This window comes from Anser cygnoides, chromosome 10 (assembly GCF_040182565.1).
Source record: "Anser cygnoides isolate HZ-2024a breed goose chromosome 10, Taihu_goose_T2T_genome, whole genome shotgun sequence".
Taxonomy (NCBI): Eukaryota; Metazoa; Chordata; class Aves; order Anseriformes; family Anatidae; genus Anser; species Anser cygnoides.
In genome coordinates this window covers 13,213,019-13,226,763 of record NC_089882.1, presented here as the reverse complement: position 1 = coordinate 13,226,763, position 13,745 = coordinate 13,213,019, and the positions used below count along the sequence as shown (strand labels likewise).

Below are 13,745 nucleotides of genomic sequence, written 5' to 3'. Positions count from 1 at the left end.
TTCCCCTCTATGTGTGGGAAGGACTGAATAGTGGAAGTCAGAGGTCTGCTGTATTAAACTTGCCTTGGCTGCTAAGCAGATGGTTCATTTGGAGGGAGCTGAAGTCCCAGTAATTCCTCTGTGCTGCAGCTTCAGATCCATCGTCCTTTAGCTGTTAACAGCCAGAGGGAGGCAGGCATATCTGTGCTTCAGAATAGGGGCTGGAAGATTCATCAAGCCAACCCAAACATAAATCCAGCACCATCAGGCCTTTCCCTGCAGCTATATGCTGTCTCCCATGTGATTTTAGGCAACACTTTCCAATCTACTTTCTGATAATATCACCATCTAGTAGCACTTAGGACACTGTCCCAATAATAACACACACAAAACCCCTCTTCCTGCAATTATTTCCTTTCACCAAGAGAGCTACCAGGTTGTGGGCACATCTGTTGGCTTGTTTATACTTTAATGTCATCCAAGTAATAAGAGCATCAGGAAAAAGAAAACAAAACACAGAAAAGCCTCTAGTGGGGTTGGTGCTGCTGTGTGTGCCTATGGTAACTACTGTGAGCATTAAGATAAAGCACTTCAAGCATGAATAATAATAACAAAAAAAAGTCTAGAAGATAGATTAAAGCACTCTAGCACTTTGTAATAGTGTTTGTAATGCAGATAAAGCGTTTGTACTCTAATTTCCAGCACCACCAACAAAATAAATAAGTGTGCTTGGATTGCATTTTTCTTTCAAAAACTGTTCCAAAAACTGTTCGTATTGAAGGAAAACAACTTAAACTGGGTTTAGAAACACAATGTAAGCGGGAAAGTTAGGCACTGTTATCAGCATGACAAGTGCAACCTATTCCTTTTATAAACGGTGCTTGAAGAAAGACACAAAGCTCATCTGCTCAAGATCATCGTGTTTTAAGTTTAATTAAGCAGCGAATTAATGTTTGCAAAATGCTTTAAGATCCTTCAGCAGACGGTGCTCATACAAGAGCAGAGTGGTTTTAGCATGAAACGCATTTTGGGGAGCTGAACTAAACTATTCCTGTCTGAGAGCTCAATCTGAAGTGGCCAGGGAGAAGATCCTCACTGACTTCAAGCTGGATCGGATCAAACCTGCAGGACAGGAGTCTAGATTTAGCAGGCAAGTCCCAGCGAAGAGAGCCAGAAAACTTCCACGCTTAGAGTTAGGCATGCATTTTAAGTAGCTTGCTTTAGAGCACATATTTTCATATGCATGCTGTTCGTAGAGCTGAGGGCCAGAAAAGGCCATCAGCACAGCTCGGCTGACCTCCTGTTTATCTCAGGCCATTACATTTCGCCCAATAACCCCGTGCTGAGCGTAACAACCTGTGTCTGCTAAAGCAGATCTTCTGGAAAGTGCTTCCAGGCTTGTTCTAGGGCCAGGTGGATATGAAGAATCCACCACTTTCTTTGAACTAATGCTTAATCAACTTCAATGTTTAAAATGTGAATCTTTTCTCTTTATTCCTCATTTGAATTTATCTGGCTTCAGCTCCTAGCCATTGGATCCTGCTATGCCTTTCTACCCTAGACGAAAGAGCCCGTTAGTAGGCAGAGAAATTTTCTGCAGCTGCGTTCACTAAGGTAGCATTACAAAGGCTACTTTCATGCTTGGGGGTAGAAGATCACTGCTTGGGATAAGAATGAAATCAAAAGAATTAACATTATTCTATAGAGATCCCAACGCAGTAGCTCTGGTACAGAGATTTCTTCTGTGCTCCAAATATCTGATAGCCTAGAAAGATAAAAACAGTCAAGTGAGGGAAGAGTAAGGCCATGGACATGACCAACACTGAACATGCATATTCTTGGCTCTGTTTTATTGCCATTTATTTGCATTGAGAGGTTTGGTGGCCTACAACAACCTCCTTTTCTGGCCAGTTACGCCCTGTGCCTCGGCAGCACTTGGCTCTCAGCAGGAGCAGCAGAACAAGGGTCAATTCCCTGCAGCAAGCCTGGACCCAGCAGGGCCGAGATTCCACCACATTTCCCTGCCAGCACAGCATTGAGATTCCACCACATTTCCCTGGGCCCTGCTTAGTGCTGTGGCTTGTACTACAGGAACACACAGTCAAAGGAGACAAGAACTGCGCTTGGACCATCGTGCTTGCAAGGAGGTGAAGTGCAGCTACGGGGACCTGCTGGAAGTTGGGAGCTGGATGCAAATGCAAACCCCTAAACTAAACACGTTTAGAAAGCCATATGCCGCCAACCCAGGCAGTAAGGAGGAACCGTCTGTTTGCTCAGAGCCCCGTGCAACTCCCACGCATGGCAACAGAGACGGAGCTAGATGGGGCCCCTGGAAAGTGTCTCCAGTTTCTTATTTTATTATCATCTCCAGGTTCTCCTCATAAAGCCTCCGGTTCAAAAAGGCAGAGAATTTGCGAATAGCCAGGGGACACTCACCCCCACACAAACATCTAGCGTTTCTGTGGTCGGGATGCCTAACTGCTCCGTGATAGCTCTGCCAGCGCTTCCGAGCCGTGGCAAGCGAATATCATTAGCAGCATCTCCCAGCCCCAGTGCGAGGGCTTCGTTTGCTTTACTGTTGGCTTGGTAACAGCTGCTGTTACTGCTCAAGGTGGCAGGAGGGCAAAAAAGTGCTTATTGCCTTACAGCACTTCAGGAAAGCCTTACAGAGTCTTTGGCAGGGTTTAATAGTGGCCAGGCGCTCCCCAGAGCGACGTCCCGGAGATGCTGTCGGGTGATGCTCTGCAGTGCTGTAGCTGTGCCCCCGCCACCTCTGCGCCACGCTAAGGCCAGAGGGCAGAGACCAAGGCCAGGCTGCGGCACCAGCAGTGGCCACTGGACACAGAAAAAAAAAAGAGACATATTAATTGTACATAACGGCACAACAACATGCAGCTCTACCACGTCCCGACCTGGGAACAGTAAGGATGATGCAGGCATTGCTCCAGCACTTCCTAAAAAGAAGTCTCATGGGCTTTTTCCATTCGGTGGGACAGGTGATAGGAGCCTCATCCAGAACAATTCCTCCCTCCCTCTCTCAGTGCAGCAGCCGAGAGGAACATCTGGAAGGAAAAACAGGGCCCATGTGCAGATTTCATCAGCAGCTCCACGTAACGCAGTGTGTAATGCAATCTACTGCCCACATTTAATATGCGTTAATTTGGGGGATGTAGTTTGCAAGACATCCTGGTCTAAGTCCAATTTTTACTTAGTTTTGGATTCCTTTTTACCTTCAGTTGCCAACGGTGTAACGAGGGGGGATAGACACAACAGCATCCTGCTACAGAGAACGAAGGCTGCCTGGTTGTGTGTCAGCCCACAGCACTATTGACTGATGTGAGAGAAATATGGGAGCTGATGCATTTGGATGGGAACGAGCAGGGCAAAGTCCTAGGCCTGAACAACATCGTGAAAATGCAGGTGGCCACAGCTGCCGTAGTATGGATCTCAGCAGCAGATGAGGACGAAGGACAGTTTAGGACACATTACCTGGGAAATGTGACATTCAAACCACAACAGCAACAAAACCAAGATGTTCAACCATATTTATCCCCAGATTCCTCATGGAGAAGGAGCTGGTGCAGTGCTGGTGCCTCTGAATTCCTAAACCGTCAGGAGCTAAGGCAAATCTTTGAGGACAAGCTCTCTGCACAGAACACCTGTAGGATATGAGTGGGGAGAAATTCAATGACAAGCTCATACGGGTGCAAGAGCTGCCACTGAACATCACCTTGCTGCCCATGATTGCAGGAGGAGATGCAGCTGTAGCTTCATCCACCACTTAAAGTCTTGAACCTCAGCCTTGCAAAAACCACACTAGGTTCAGCTGCCACAAATACTCCAAAAAGAGAGAGAATTTTTTTTTCTGAGTGAAGGCTTTTATATGGCCTTACTGTTTGCTTCTTTCTGATTACAATCAGGACACTACCAAGAATTCCAGACTATTATTTTTAATTCTCTTCTCTCTCCCCTCCAACTCCCCTGCTCCCTTGACCTGCTACCATAATGCGCTCACAGGGAAAAGCAGTTGTGGGAACTCTCGCCCTTTCTGCATTGTGAAGGACAGGACTATCTCCGGGCTGCCATTCATTCCATCAGCCACCGCTCAGGGAAAGCACAATTTGCTGCAAGCTGATAGCGGCATGCTGACACTTAGCGGGACGGGAACGTGCTCCAGCCTGACAAGGAACAATCACACATTGCATTAAAGGAAGAAAAGGGGACGGGGAGGAGAAAGGAAAAGAGGTAGAGGAGAGAAGGGAAGAAAAAGAAAAAAGGACTGGTGAGCTATTCAGAAGATGCCCTGTAATTTGAGTGTCAGTAATGAATGTTAGCTCAGATGTTTTGATTGAATATCAGAAGGAATTGTATGCTGGGGAGTCATGTTTCCCACTTTACTGACAGAGCAAACTAATGGGAAAATATTCCAAAGTGACTGATTTTGGTGCTAAGACTCTTTTACTGATGTCTCAAACAAGCACAGGAAATGCCACGGCACGCATAGATATATTTTACCATGTATTTAAATAAATAAATAAAAAATTCAAAAGTAAACTCAAATTCAGCTAAAAGAACAGCTGAGTCCCTGCAGCCCACTGGCAAGAGCTGACAAGTCCATAAAAGAAGCAAGTCTTTTTTTTTTTAAACTCTCCCAGTGAGATCAACTTGATCTTCCCTCCGGAGCCCGTGTCTCTTTGGAAGAACAGCACTGTTAATTTGTTCTCTCACATGACTGGATGTAATACAGTTCCATAACCTTTTAACATTTTGCTGCTTGCATGGCATACCTGTGTCTTACTTATTGCTCATCAAATTATGCAGGGAACTCAGAGCCCTGCTAAGATGTTTCAAATACGCCTGCATCGAAAATACGCTTCTGTAATTCAGGCAGCACAAAATCATTATCACAGCCTCATCTGCATATTAGGATTCATTCTGTCAGCCTGAGAAGCCAGGGCTGAAATAGCCAAGCATAAAAGAGAGGGAGAATTTTCCTCTGGTGGCGTCTCGTAAATCATCAGTTTCTAATTTATGGATCTTTTTTTTTTTTTTTTCCTCCGGATCTCCATCTATTTATTTATTTATTGCTTTCCAGAATACAAAGTAATTAATATTAGCCTCTACACAGCAGGAGTGAAAAAAAAAAAAAAAGCTACGTTGCCAGAGCACATTCACCAAGTCCTCTTCATTACGAGTTTGTGCAGATGGGAGAGCTGCGGAGCAGGATGACCGTGTGGTTTAGGTCTTGGCAATGGCCAAGGACTTGCGAGTGCTGCACACGTCTCCCACCTCTGCTCCATGTGTCCTCAAGGAGCAAATTCACCAAACTTTAAGACCTCTTGAATGCCATTGACTTTTAGTGGGACTTACTCTGCAATTTGGACACTGGAAATGGGCTCCTAAATGCAGATGGCTGGTTCAGTAGACCTTACCTTTCATCTCTCCGTGCCCTCACCTCTAACTCTGAGACTGTACAGGTTTCTCTGGGGTGTGTGCTATTCAAGGCATTGACTGTTTTTCTCACTGTATGCCTGTATGGGTCTTAGGATGACAGGCTTTCCCTTAGGGCCAAGAAGTTTCACCATACAGATAAGAGCAGGAAGCACAGAAGCTTCAGGATTTGGTAGCTGGAAGCAAAACTATTTTTTTCTCGACCTGCTGCTGCTGGCGTTCTTCAGTGTCCCTACTTATGGGTGCCCAACCTGAGACAAGTTAAAGTGACACAATTTAGAGAGAGGAGATTCTCAGCACTTTCGGTAAAGCTGAAGGCCAAAAAATCAGTAGCGGTGGGAGAAAACCTAAGCCAAAGCTTTTTTACTTGCAAAGCTCCAGTTCAATTCTGGCTCAGGCAAGTAGGCACTGGAAGTTGTTCCTGCCTGACAGTTGCATTGATGGCATCTGGAAAATGAGCTGCTAAGTTTCAGCTTAATTTCTAGTGAATACATTACTCAAAAACCGTTCAGTGCATACATCCTGGTACCTACCAAGTGCAATTGCCTATGAATCACCCAGGATGCATTTGTACAAATGAGGCTACCACAAAAACAAATGGTAGTGATTGCTTCATTCTATCCTCAGCACAGAAATCAGACACTAAATCATAAAAACCATTTTGCTTCCTGAGGCCAAGAACACAGAAGGAGAGGAAACAGGCCCAAATTTTGGAGTCTAGAGCTAGATGGGTTTGTGTAGCCTAAAGGCTGCTCTTGAAACATTGCTGCTAGATGTTTTGTGGACTGACAGAGAAAATGGCCTCAGAGGAGGGAAAGGAAAGCAAATTAATTACAATGTCAGAGTTATACTGCAACAAAAGCAAGTGGAGGCAGAGTCACAACTGTGAGCTCAATGAACCTCTCTACAGTAGGAATTTTGCAGCAATTAATAGGACTGTGCCCTGATAAAGGTTACCTTGTCACTGCTAACTGAACGTGATTTTTCCCCCATACCATACCTATATTATTTATCAGAAATGAACTTTAATAAGCTTATGCTGTCAGAACTCATCACCAGAGTGACCACACACATGGTACAGCAGATGCAGTGCAAAGATCTGCTTTGACTTTGTCCTCAGAGGTGCCAAACTTCTTTCAAACATTAGAGCTACTGGCACCAAGACAAGTCCTGCAACACCACCCCAGGACCGCCTTCAGGAGCATGGTGGGGTGGGGGACCCCTGGGTGCAATTCAGACCTGGTGGCCACCAGAACATTTAGCAAACTGTCTTCTTGGCTTTCTTTGTACAGTCAGTTACCTGTGATGCTGGGCATATTCTCATGACTTGAACTATTTCTGGGATCTGTGGAAAGGAAAAGAATAAAAATTCTTTATTGTGAGCACTTTAACTCAAGGAAAGTGCGTTACAGCCCAGCCTGCTTCAGTCCAAGCTGAACAGAGTAAGGTCAGTAGCCACAGAGATGGTCATGGCATGACAAGGCTGCTCTGATGCTCACTCCTCCTCTACTATAGCCAGACTCCTAGGAGCCTCTCCCATTGCCTCCTCCAAGTATTCCCAGTTCCTCCAGGGAGGGAAGGACCAGTGGTGGGTGCTCAGCATCTCTTGTCACTGAGGCTTTACGGGAGTCAGGCGTACAGAAACAGTAGGAGCCTCCAAAGGATTCATGCACTGCAATGGTAATGCAGGGTGGTAGAAGTGATAATACCCAGACAACACTTATTTGTTAACCATTTTGTAATCACAGTACTTGCAATTACAGTTTGATATGGCACTGCCGACGTGACCAACATCTGGAAGTATACCGGGGTCTTCAAAATGAGTACAGTTTCATTTCCCTTATTATTTGCTTCTGCTGAGAGTGGCAGTAAACTGTAGTTAATAAAGGAAAGCCAGCTTTTATGGGCTAGGAAGACAGTAAATATATGCAAAATGGTTTGTTGAATCTAGCAGTGGGGTGCCATAAGAGGCCTCATAAAGCAGGGATAGAGTTTAGCATCATTCTTCTAGGGCTGGGAGTGATACAAAATAAATCTCTCCTGAGTCTGCTTACTGACAGGCCCAGTTCAGATAGTGTATATACACAGTCAGAGCTTCTTCCTCTGCAGAGTTCCTGTTAATCACTGTTAATGCCAGTCATCAGATCACTAATCATTTGAAACAAGAAGCTGCAGATATTACAGACAAAGATTCGGGATGAAGTAAATAGCACAGATCTCTCCAGGGGTAGGAAGAAGGTCTGAGTCCCCTGCCACTGATGCTGCCTGGTACAGCATGAGCTTGTGTTTGCCTTCGTAATCTTTAGTATGATAGGGACTACTCCACCCTGACATGAACAGGGAGGCAGGAACCTTGAGAATCCTTCATATGGATACCTGGACACAGGGATGGATGTGGCCAGCCCCTGACCATGTTCCTGTCACCAGATGGGAAGAGCACAATGTCTGGGCTCAGCCATGCCTCACCAGACCCAAAGCACGCGTGTTTTGTAGCAATTTGATCATTGAGCTGCAAGTGCCCATAGCCATACACTGAATCACTTAAGCAGCCTTGATGGGAAACCCAGATTTCCTAAGTCCCATATCACTCTTCTAGCCCAACCTGGTTCTTTCTGCTGACTACGCAGACCTGAAAGCTGACACAACACCATTTTCTTTTGCCACTGGGGAGGGTTTAAGAGCACTGTGGTTCTGCTGATAGTCAGTTGTGTCTCAGTTTATCACTTGCAGTCCTGGGAACATGTCTTAAGTTGTCTAAAACAATCTACTTTTTTGCTCAGAGCAAAGGCAATGAAAAGGTTATGCCACTGCGGTACAAATTTTCCTTGTAAATCAGATCCCGAAGTCAATGCCTGGCAGCCACCTTCTGTGATGTACTTAAGATCCTGAAACAAGGGCATGTGCCTGCAGATGTCAGGGTGTGGATTTACATGGCAGTTCGGGATGCGGGTCTCTGGCTGAATTTGCATGTACAGCCAACGTCAGCTTCATTTCATCCGATGATGGCTTTCAGAGCCCTTGCCGGAGGACATTTTACAACACAGGATGTGCCATTTGAACACAGGCTCACCTGGGTGGCTTCAGAGGGGGCAGACAACAGTATGAATTCAATACCCAGTGACTGGTAAGGGTAATACTTCGCAGTGCAGCAAGCAACAAAACTGGATGTGCAGGAGAGGAGGAGGGGAGCAGGGAGAATGGACTCGTGGCTCGATCTTGCCCTGAGCTGATTTCAGCAGGCTCCATGGGAGCTAGGACTATTCCGCACTTAACAGCGGGAGTTCAGGTAATTGTGAGATTGAGTCTTGCAGGAGACCATGACTCGCCAAAGGGGAAGTCAAATAACATCAAAGCAATCAAAGGAATTCTTCAGGAATTACTGAGTGAAATTCCCTGGCTCAAACAGGACCGTAGGCTAGATTAATTACAATTGGCACATCTAGATCTAACATCTGTAAATACCACAAGTCATGTCAATTTCTATTTTGTTCTTGCTCCACGACTTTACCTTAAAATCCTGATCTAGCTGAAGCAAAACAAGGAAAAAAGTAAGGAGGAAGAACCTTGTCAGGTGATTTTTTTTTAGGAGGGCTGCCTAAAGTCAGGGGATGTGAATGTTTTTGAAGCAGGTGAGTAAGGACTAAGTCCTGCCTTCGTTCAGTCAATACATGGAGACAGTACCAAGCAGGGTGATGGGATAGTCCCATGAAACCTGGGTGTCAACAAGACTAGAGATACCTGTGTAAAGACTCTGCCCAGCGAAATTCCTTAGCGCTGCTCAGAGACCCAACACACCCACCAGTGTGTCTGGTTCCAGACCAGCGTCTGCAACACCACAGAACACACCAGCATCATTATAACCAAACGCTTATCTCACCAAACACAGAACAATTGAGTCTCCCCTGGGTCCCACCACCAGATTATGTCCCAAAAAGAAGGCAGTTGTGAAACCCTGCAGCACTGCAAGCTCTCATTTCCTAGTGAGGAAGGGGAAGGTGGGCCCAGCACCATTCCCCACATGATGGCATGACTCAGATCTTGCCTTTGAGAGCACTTTTCAGATAGCCCTGGCTCCCTTAGTTCCTATCAGAGCTGAGGAATCTCTGTTGTTATACCAAGGACCATTTCGGGCTGTGCTGGTATATGCTTCGTTGGATTGGCAATGATTCAATAAATTGTTTAATCTTTCTCAATCAATATATAGAGAAAAGAATGAGACAGTTGATTTATTTTTTTCCCTCCTTTTTCTCTAAGCTTCTCTAAAAGCAAGTCCCTTCCTCTCTCCCCTCTTCCATCACTCACATGCACACACACACACACATTCACCCAGGACCTCAATGCCAGCTTCCCCTAGCACAGACTGGGTGCTGTGTCGCTGCTGTTGGATAGCGCCAATGTAAAAACGTATCTGGGAGATGGTGACCCTTTACAGAGCAAATGTTTCCTTTCCTTTTATTCTGTGTGAAGCACAAGCTGATGAGCCGCTGTGTTAACTTTATGATCTGCAGTGTTTTTCTACACACTCCCTAACTACTTAAAAAACAAACAAACAAACAAACAAAAAAGAAAAAAAAGACAAAAAAAACAACCTCCAAACCTTGAAAAGTATTTGCGTGATACGAAGAAAGGTTGCTTCTCCAGATGGCTAAAGCAGCCTTGCATGTTGTCTTTTTAAAAAATCCCAGCTGCTGCTGCCCATTTCCTACCTTCGTGCTGCAGCACAGCATTTAAACCTCAGCTTCTCTAGAGATGAAGCTGAGCTGTAAGTTGAGTATAACTGCAAACCAGTAAGCACACTGGCAGGAGTATCTGCAGTGAGCAAGGTGCTAATAGCCTGCATTGTCTTGGTGAATCTAATATACACAGCTTGCATGTTTGCTACTGTGAACTTTTTTTTTTTTTCAATGAAATCCATGTGCATGCAAATCGGAAAATCTGCATTTCTTCATTTCAGAAGCAGAAGGCTGAAGAAAGCCCTCTAAAGCCCTGCTTAGGAGCCTAATGAAGTGGTCTGACTTCCAGGAGGGCTGAGTACCTGGCGTGTCTGATGTGAATCAAGAGCTGGAAATCATACTCTTCAGATAAAGTATGATTCTCGTAAGACCTATGGAGAGATCTCTTCAGCCTGTCAGGGCAATGGTGAAGCCAAATTTGCACTCCAAGTCAGGGTGTAAATCTTCCATGTGCCAAAATTCAGCAGTATTGTATCCAGAGTTTAGATTTAGCTTTCCTCCAGAATCTACACGCAGACATAACATCAGTAGGTAAATAAAAAAACAGTCTGATGGGAAAACACTTATCATAATTTACCCTTCTAGGAGAGCAAGGAAAGAATTTTCCTTCAGTCTGAGCTATTAGAGAATTGGCCTAATGAAACTACTAATTAAGCTAGTCTTTCTCTGAATCATCAGCTGTACTGTAATTGCTACCAGACAAAAGGGTCCTGTGGTTGATCTAGTGAGGCCAGAGAAAGGATATTGCAAATTATTGCTGTGATTTCATGACAGCCTCTGCCCTCCATCCTGTTTGACCCCTTCCTGTATGTGCTCCCTCATTCCCTCCCTTCTTCCTCAGTTTCACTTATGGCTTCAAAAGGTGCGTCCTGTCTTAGAGCTGTTCTCAGAATGGGAGAGATATATGCTATAGGTAAAATAAGACATAGAAAACCGAGGAACTATGCTTATTAAAAGGACCAATGCCATCATTATATAGGTTATTACAGCTGACTTATACTACATATGTCCTTCCTATGATTCCCCTCAGGTAGAACTAGCCAGGTTTCCTTAGGTCTCCCTCTTAGAGAGACACGTAGCATATTTATGATGAACGAGCTTCCAAGAGCTCAGATATTTAATTTGCAGCTACCATGGTTAGTGATGATTAAGATCCTCTTGTTTTTACAGTGTTTCTTAAATAAAGCGTAAACACGTCCTGTCCAATTCTGTTAAACAGTGAAACACATGGGAATGCCAGTGAAATTGCTAAGATAATGAAAGTGGCCATGCACAGGCATAAATACACGTGGTCACACATAGATACCACCTATGCATATAGCTGTATTTGTATATATGAAAAAAGCAGCATGCTTACACAAATATAGATATATAGGGAGTTATATGTATTCCTTTTGTCAGGCCTTGATTGCAAGTAGGCTTGATGTCTAGGGACTTCCACTAAAACACCAGATTGATTTCCCACTAGGAAACATGGGGAAATTAAATCAACCTGTCTGGGTACTCGGCGAATATAATTCCCTATTCACAACTGATGAACCAAGCAGATAGGCTTAACCAAACAGTACTTGTGGAGAAGTCACAAGAGAGAAGAAGGAGGAACAGAATAAAGGCAACAAGAAACCCCACTTCACAGATAACCCTTTCCCAACACCCCCACCCCCCCAAAAGGGCCAGCTAGGTTTGCTCCTCCTGCAGTTGCCCCAGAGAAGTTAGGTGAACTAAATGAGCACCAAAGGGCAGCTTGCTGCACCGTAGGATCTTCACCTGTGAATCCAAGCCTTCTCCCCATCAACCACTGCTTTTAGCTGCTTCCATACAATTTCCATTCCTCAGGAGGTGCAGCGACAATCTGCGACCACGCTTATCAGAAATCCCAGAAGCTTACTAAAGCCACGTTTTTCCTCCTTCCTAGGCTCACAGCTTCTGTTGCCCAAGTCTGCAAGTTATGGGATCACATGAAGATTCCCCAGGCTTTTCACAATGCAATTTTATATTCTGTATTTCCTTGACTGTACAATATGGTTGATTTTAGCAGAAATTGCCCCAAAATGTTGCAGACCATGAAATGTGAATTCACCCTGTGAAGTAACTTTCTGTTCAATTTCCTCACTTCTCACCAGACATCAAGGGAATATTTTTACCCTTCTTGTTTTCTGCCCAAGTGCTCTCCAGATTCAGCTGATCTTTTCCTCCAGGCTTCAGTCCACCAGGCAAATATCTATACGTATTTACACACATATCCATATATGTATATACAGCTGTAAGAATTAGCAAATAACTAAATAAACAAACAGAAAAACCTGTTACACGCTACAACTGCTTCATGAATTTATAACATATGGTGGCAAAGCACTATAAAAACTGTAAACTATAAAGAGGGTTACACAGCCCCATTCATTTATCATGTTACAATGAGTAATTTGTGCACCAGGCAGGAAAGAGAAAACCCACACAGTTGGAGAGTGCATATGTACTTCTGAGGCTCACACTAGAGAGCCTTTTATAAAACACACACATGATTTGAATTCCAAAGCGAAAGCACTGAGAGGCAACGCACAGGCTAATATTGTTGTAATGGTGTACGCAGAGCTCAGGAGGAAAGGCCACTAGCTGATGTCCTTTAACGATAAGAGGACTTCCAAGCTGTCCGGGTTTCTGTCCCTGTCCGTTTAGAAGTTGAGCTCCAGTCTGCAGCTGTAAAATCTCTCCTTAGTGCTGTTACAGAAGTGGCAAGGTGGTCTGGTGCCTAAAGAGCTGCTCCTTCTGCGGATTTTGGACAGGTTTCTTTCTTTTTTTCTTCCCTTCGCATGTCCACTGGGGTAATGTTGAACCAGGCCAAGGTGGGTCCATGTGCTCGTGGTCCAAACTGTGTGTTACTCTCAAATTCATGTATTATGTAGAGACAAAACAAGAAACATAAATTTACATGCTGCATTTCTGTGGAGGGTTTCTGGCCAGTGTAGTGTCTCACATAGCATATTATTAAATCACCTAGATTCTCCAGATAGCACTGAGCCCTATAATTCACACCTACCTGTTCCTGATTTGACTTCTTTTTTTCCCACCAATTGGCAAAGAGCTTTTACGAAACATATAACACATACCACATGCTCTGTCCTGGAAATGGATTAGTTTTCCCAGTGGGAAGCGAATGATGTAAGCTGCATCCTGGTTGTCATGTCCCAGTGCAAATGGTTAAGATCTTCTTTTTGTCTCAGCAAATGCCCCGTGGAACGCTTGAGCTGGGTTTAGGCCCTAGGGTCATTGCTAAGCAGTTTCTCTTTCATCCTTTTTAGCACCAGCAGACGCAGCTTGAAACGTGTATACAAGATGCCGCTTTACAGCATCCCTTATTCACTGGTACCTTGGAGACTCCAGTTCATTGAAAGTAATAAAACCAGATCATCAAAAAGAATTCTTTTGAACAGGCTTTGGGCTCTGCTGTGCTACTTGGTTACGGATATTCATCTTCCTGGAAACTGAGCTGTTTGATACAGCACAGTGGCACGAAAGCATCAGCTGCCTCCCTGGTGCATTAACCCCTCGAGTGTTGGAATCACAATCCTTGAATAGCAAAAT

General features: G+C 44.5%; 1 long non-coding RNA gene across 2 annotated transcripts; it reads right to left on the bottom strand.

Annotated features, from left to right (window-relative positions):
* Positions 1-819: 819 nt before the first annotated feature.
* On the bottom strand, positions 820-9,269 carry LOC106045078 (uncharacterized). Of its 2 annotated transcripts, none has more exons than XR_001212605.3 (3): positions 9,169-9,269; positions 6,731-6,775; positions 820-3,041 (listed from the first exon to the last, which is right to left on the bottom strand). It is a non-coding gene; the product is annotated as an uncharacterized lncRNA (long non-coding RNA). The 2 variants fall into 2 exon arrangements; XR_010833984.1 differs by lacking the exon at positions 820-3,041 and adding an exon at positions 4,024-4,157.
* Positions 9,270-13,745: the final 4,476 nt, after the last annotated feature.